The sequence below is a fragment of the Ornithodoros turicata genome, chromosome 7 (genome assembly GCF_037126465.1).
Source record: "Ornithodoros turicata isolate Travis chromosome 7, ASM3712646v1, whole genome shotgun sequence".
NCBI lineage: Eukaryota > Metazoa > Arthropoda > Arachnida > Ixodida > Argasidae > Ornithodoros > Ornithodoros turicata.
The window spans coordinates 25,168,368-25,175,835 of NC_088207.1; positions in this window are offsets into that span (position 1 = coordinate 25,168,368).

A 7,468-nucleotide genomic window follows, 5' to 3' on the forward strand; every position below is an offset into this window, starting at 1 on the left:
TGTATGCTTAATGCACGATGACACATTTTTGATTCTGCTGTGACATTAAATGTTACTTTTGAAATAAAATTGATCTTGATCACGATTCACGAAGTGTGCATATCAGGGGCCGATATGGTGCGTCTAAGTGAACGCCGAATGCAAACAATTTAGGCGTCCCACATTAGCCAAAAAATGATAATTATAGCAGCAAGCAATATTTATTGATCAAACTGAATTTATTTCAAACAAAAGATATGAAAGTATGGGACACAGGTCACCTAGCACTAAAATTCGAGCAGGTCGGCCAAGGCACTTAGCACATTTCGCATGGTAGGACACTGGGGAATGTTGCTTCTGTGCGCACTGAATGCCCCTTTATCTTGCAGTGAGCAATATTGAGCAAAGTGGGTTGACTGCACCAATATAAGCAATAATATACTGACTTATTCTCACTCTATTTTTTTAGTCGCATCTCCTTGTCATTAGTCCGAATTCAATTTCATATTCGCTCAGGTGTTCGTTTAGTTGGTATTCCACCCCTGTCGTGGGCCATAGAGTTTTTTTTTTTTTTTCATTCCCTTTTTTTTGTGTGTGTGTGTATGCATAATTAATATGACTATTAATATTCACGCAGTTTCACTTTTAAAGACCACAAATGTCGAAGAATCCCATTGCCAAGAACCGCTGTTAACTCGAACAGGGAAAGTCGATCGATTTGCGTCGCGATCCAAACAGCGTGTTTCAAACGATCATAATACAAACGTAAATGCCGTATAGAGGGTAGATGGTGGTGGTGGTGGCGATAGGGCTTGCCGTTGTCGGCCTCACGTATGTGGGCAACGTCACGACTCACGCCCTGGGGGAATGCGCGTCCTGGGCCGACTTCAAAGGGAACTGTGCCGACATATGTCTGTAAGCGTCTGAGGAAAACCCAGGAAAAACCCCAGACAGCACAGCCGGCACCGGGATTCGAACCCGGGTACCTCCCAGTCTCGACGTGACATGGCCAGCACGCTAACTGAGCCACGGGCGCTGGTATAGAGGGTAGAGACCTCCGCGTATCAGTGCTTATTTGCACCAATTACATTAGCGCCAAGAGGGTGAAGCCCAATGTTTCCGAGAAGGGAGCGGGTCACTGCCGAGGTGGCTGATCACGGGTGTGCAAAACAGCTAAAGACATTTTAGAACGTTCCCGGTGCCCAGATAAGTGTACCGAATAATAACGGAGTGCATTTCTTCCTGCACTGTAAGAAAAATTTCCGTAATTTTACTGCACAAGTGACTGCTAACTCTGTTGCCGGCATGTGTGTCGTATATGCTGCACAGAATCCGTTTGGTCGTGTGCACGTTGCACAGTTACGAACTGGGCTTTCGCAGTTTAATACCCCTTTAATGTAAGTGGCTCTCTTTTCGCTTATGGCAGCATGTGCAACGCGTGCTCAAAACGAAGGTTTTTGCGATGACTACTTTACTGCACAAATGCCGGCAAGACAGGTAGCAGTCACTTTTGCGTGAAATTAGGATTTCCTTCTTTTCTTTTTTTAAGTTTGCGCTTTTGTATACATATTATGTATTAATTGGAACTGGAACAGGACCGAGCTGTTCCTGAGCCTGTTTTATGTTTCTGTGAGTGTGTGTGCGTCAAGCTTCATATGTCGCGTTTCTGTACAGCAAATACAGAGAGGATTATCTTATATGTATTAACACCAGTTGAAAAAAACAAAAATATTGGGGATAACAGTCAACATCCATCCAACCGAAACATATCAAGGTAATGCGTAGTACTTTGAGAGGCCTCCTGCTTCCGGTCTGCAAGCGCGGACGCAAAGAAGAAATGTGCACGATACGCATGATCAAATCTCACATATGGAACTCTGCGGGCCAGTAAATTCTCATTAAGCAATAAATAACTTTGTCAGGCTAGCAAATGTCTTGCACATTTTTTTCTTTTTCTTTCTTTTTTTTTTTTTTTGCTCTTCTCTGTCTGCACCCTAAAAACAGAACTTCACCGCATAGCACGCACTGCGCCAACCAGTGCTACTAACGATAGGATTATCGCTTCTGATTCGAAGAAACAGGGAGGCGTACGCCCTTTTATGTCAATTTGGATATATGATAATTGCACCAAAAGGCGTACGCCTCACTCTCTCTTTAGAATCAGAAGCGATAACCCTATCGTTTGTGGCAATGGTTGGTGCAGAGCGTGCTATGCGGTGAAGTTCTGTTCTTAGAGTGTGCAGTTCAACAATACGCTGCGACAGTTCATCTCTGCGCAGAGGAGAGGGCGAAGTTAGAAGAAGCTACGTGACGAAGTGTCTGTCCAATCACAAGGCCGCAATGAGGAGAAGTGGGACCAATGAGGTCGCTCCACGGGCAACAGGGGAAAGAGGGAAACTGGGGAGCTGCGCAGACAGATGACACACTCCGTATTGTATTGATATATACCTTGGTTGGATAAAAACCGAGAGTGTAGAAAAGGACGAAAAGAAACCCGAAGGAAACAAAAGGGAAAGTACCATATTTTGGATATGTCCGAGAGATCCGTCTCATGAGGCCAGCAGTCGTTGCTCATCATTTACAAAGTCATAGCCTTCAGGTTGTGCAGTTGTTTTCAAAGCTGTCGCGTTGCATGCCGTATGTATATGAGCAGAAAGGCATAAACACGCCTATGCGTAGATGCGTAGGTTTGAAGGGTAGTGTATATATGGTATCATCCAGAGCACTGCACGGGCCGCATTATTATGCGCGTGCCCGGCCCGATCGAGCCAGGCCTTCCTTTGACTTACCCGCCCGGACCCGGTCCGACGGCTCCATACCTGGCCAGGCCCGAGGCCGAAGAATTTCTAGGTTTCCCGGCTCAGGCGCGGCCCGAGCACGAGAAATGTATAGACTACCCGGTCCGGCCTTATCGGTCAGGGTTTCAAACTACGCGACCCGGCCAGACCCGGTCCACTGTAGCGGGCTGTAAAAGTTGACCTTGGCTAACCAACAGTGGGGTAACCTAGGTTCGAGCCCGACCTAGGCGCGACTTTGTACGGGACCGGGACCGGCCCGGGGCCATAATGTCAAACCCGAGCGTGGCCCAGGCCCGCAAAAAGATGGCGTAGTCCAGCCCAGCCCACGGCTCGGACACGGCTATAGGGCTTTCGGGTAAAAGGAGCCCGTGCAGTGTTCTAGGTGCAATAACAGCGTTTAAATGATGTGTTTACAAAACACCCACTTGAAACAGTGTTATGTTTTAAATTAACCCCCTTCCCCCCTTTAAATGGTGCTCTTTCTAGAATACACCAATTAGAACGGTGTTTACAGAACACCCCGTAACACCCGTGCGGTAATTGAACTTACGCCACAAAGGTGCCTGCCGAAGAACTAGACACATTTACACCCGAAAGGTGTAAACATTTACTGTGTACACATTCGAAGATAGAATGGAGGATGAACAAAAACGTACAAACCACGGAAGAATAAAAGAAAATAACCACAAACACAGAACACACCACAGAAAATAAAGCAATAATAAAAAAGAAACAACACGTCGCCAATATATATGGCTCGTTCACCCATAGCGCCGCGTATACGGTCTTGAGTTCTCGACGTGGTCTCTACCTGTGACTCACGTATGACAGTCTCACGAGTCGTATATCGCGAGCACACCTGTCACTATATAGCACTTATGAGAGCCCCGTTTCTTTTTTTTTCTTTTTTTTTTCTCCCTCCTTTTTCTTTTCTTCTTTTTGTTATACGTGCCACGTGAAATAAATAAGTCGTGCAAACATTTCACAGGGCGTGCATACACAGCAACCTGTTCGCATTAAACCAGAGCAAACTGTGTACTTTTCTCGCCTATTACAAACGACCCAACCGCGACAGAGCGACAGTAAAAACACCAGTCTGCCATCTGGCGGAGCAACACGGAGGAATGTTGCTGTTCGGTTCCGGAGTCATGTATTTATGGCGGAGGAAATTATTTATTCGGGGTGACAGTTATAGGAGTGTCGCATATATACGGTGTGAGAAACGGTTTTATTATCGCCGGAAGGACGACGAAAATGGTAATATTTTCGTAAAAACTACGAACAATAAAAAATGAAAAAGAATGAAGGGGTGAAAACAGTGTATTGCAGTCGGAGCTCTCGGACATTTCCTTAGAGGTACAGGACTGCCCTCTAGCGTTTAACAGAATATATAATGTGAATGCTGGTGCAATTGCACGCCCCTACATTCAATTTCGTAATCCCTGGCCGGATCATGTACTAGCAGCAAACAGCCCATGAATGCGGTGCGGGAAATCATAATTTTTTGTTACCTTCTGTTACCAACCTCATTGCATACCGCTTTTCTTTTTATGTCTTGTGAAAATCGAGGTAAAACTGCAGCAAATGAAACAATAAAAAAACACAACGATGATTGGAATGACATTCCATGTATCACTGTCGTAAGCAATCAAGATGCTCTACATTTCACAAGTATTGTCACTGACCACCTGGTTCGTGATTCAGTCTGTTATTTTTTATTTTTGTGTACAATATAATCTTCAACGTGATCTATAGTAACATTGTGCAAGTACCCAATCCCCACTGACGGTACTGTAAACAAATGTACAACAAACAAATAATGTAAATAAAACGAGAGCGGGAGGTCAGGACAAGATGCAACCGCCTTTCAAACAGGGCGGATTAGATGTTTCAACATTCCCAGGCAGGCATTCCTTGATAAAAGCTTCGCAAAATTGTCCATCACGCATATGGTGACACTCGCGACACAGAGTACGGCCGAAGTCTCATTACGGCCGAAAATCCTTTAATCCCCAAGTGCCTCATTACGGCCAAAATCTCATTATGGCCGAAGGTGTCTCATGACGACCAAAAGTAGTCTCATTTCGACTGAAGACTACCTTCGGCCGTATTGAGATTTTGGCCGTAATGAGGTACAATCGAGTACAGCGGCATGGCCGAATTAATAGAACGTCCTCTGGTGGGGTACGTGCGAGGTCATCACAAAGGCTGGGTGTTGATGAGTTCAAATCCTATACCCCCGGCTGTGTGGACGCTGCTCATGGCAACAGTTGATCCGCGGTGATAAAACTGAAAAACGAAGAAGAAGAAACCCAGACTACCTGGGCTTCGAGCTAAACGGAAAGAGATTTCGCTTTGAAAAGCGCACATTACCCCTGTGTTTCCATTTATGGCAGGCTGTTTGCGTTTCTTGTAAAGTAATGAAGCCACTTTGTATGCGGAGAGCGGACCGGGAGGTGACTATAACATCACTGAGCTGTAGCATAATTCCACCGTAACTCTCACCAGTTGTCACTGCACCATTCCCACCAAGCAAACACGACTTCACGCTCTGTGACGACAGTAATGTATTTCTTTCTTTCTTTCTTTCCTTTGCGGTTGAAATGTACAGTCTGTATGCACTGGCACCAAGTGCTCCTTACATGTGTCACGTGGGACATCCGAGTTTTATGAAGGGGATGGGAACGAGCAAGAAAGAGTCGGGGGAGTTAGTGAAATATGCAGGCGTATTATCAGGGTAAAAAGAAAAAGAAAAAGGAGTGGGTGGCGGTTATGGTGGCTGCTATGGCGGTTATTGGCCGTGTCTTTGGGCATGTGTTAAACGTGTTTATGTATCGTAACTTCTTGTGGAGCCATATTCCGATCCGTGATCCTGCTTCTCCACTCTCTCTTCTCGTGAACTTCTCTCTCCACTACTGTTACGTACGGACCTACAAAGTTGTCGCCGTTGGTGATCGCTTTTGAGCTGTTGCTAGAAAAGAAGAAGAAGAAGGAAAAAAAACTATGTTGCCGTTCGCCACTGATTCAGGCTAAAGCGTCTCTATAATGTGGGACACATAGGGATGTGTGCCCATACGCTAGCCTTAGAGGGCACCACCGTGGTACAACAACAAAAGATAGAGACAGAAAGAAAGAAGGAAATACTAGCATTGCATTGGCAGTTCTTCAGGAGGACTTTGAAATTCAGGAAGGTATATTCTCGAACTTGGGAACGTACATTATCTCGCTTAGTCGGTTATTCGTTTCGTAAAACAATTGTGTGTAGTAACGGCTACTTGGTACGCTATATAGGTAGCGCGATCAAATCAGATGAGGATCAGAGCATCCTGGCCACCCGCAATCACACTCTGATTTTCCCCAATACCTCCCGAAAAGGGTTGCTGTGGGATCCACTCGTCCACTATCACAAAATCATGAAACAGCGTGCCATCTCCACACGTAACTGCACGCAGCTCAAAGTGTTCTTTTTGTGCAAAAGAAATTTTGGCATGTACGTTACATGCGCCGTATTGAAGGCAGTCTCTCTCTCTCTCTCTCTCTTTCTTATTCACATTTTCTTTCTTGCTCTCTACCGGGGCTCCTCGAGTCAGTACACACTCCATAAAAAGTAACCCCTTATAGATGTCGCGACATTGTGTAGCGATTCGTAACGCCTTGTTAATTTCCCCCCTCCCCTCCCCGACAAAAAAAAAAAAAAAACATCTGTGACACAGAACCCTTTTGTGGCGAAATCTTCCTGCGATATCGAACTCCGCCATGGCGAAGTCATTGACACTGGTACGACCGACGGCGGATGCTTGTGCCATACATATGCGTGGTTGGTTGATGAAACGTATCCTGCATTGCCGGGGCCTCTTCAATTGACAGTTTCTGCGAAGTGGAGGGCAAAACAAACTTAGCAGATCGAGGTCCTCGTTCCGTGACAGTGATGGAGTGTCTTTCTGCAAGTACAGCCACTCCAGCCTGGAAGTCAGGCCACGCAGCGGGAAAGCGAATGACTTCGTGAAATTTCTTCTGGGTTCTTCTTATGTATACAAGTGATGCAGTAGATGGCGTCGCCTAGAAGTCTACGCAAACAGAAAACATCCGTTTCTGTACACGTCGAGCTGCAGGTGAACAGAGATTCAGTTTTCCTTTCGTAAAGAAGAGACAGTCGGAGTATCGTCTTTGCTTGAGAGCCTATGTAGACTCAAGCTATGGCAAGCATACCAGACATTTTCTTCTTCTTCTTCCACCTCCCACCAGTCTTGCGTTACTCTTCTTCCTTCGTACACTCCTTCTTTTCTCTTTTTATTTCTTAGATGAATAAAAATATGTGCGTGTGCACTATAATCCTTACATGCTCAATTGCTCTCTATGTGACCCTGCCCACTGTGCCATCCCAGTGTGTTGCATTATGCGTTGTTTGTTCCCTGTGCGCCGTATTGTATCTATGCTTGTTGTTGTTGTTCTATCCATTATATCAAGCCCCTCCCCTTGTTTGTGCCATTGTGGCCCTGAGGATATTGAAAATGAATAAATAAAAATATTTTGAGATACAAATCTATATACAAAACCTAATATGAAACGCGTTCAAAGTTTGTGGGCAGTTGCTGCAATGTGCGACACAAAATACAAAGTCGTATTCAAACATAGTACCGCCTGTAGAGACGAAACACTCCAATCATCATCACAAAAATAAAATTATTGTT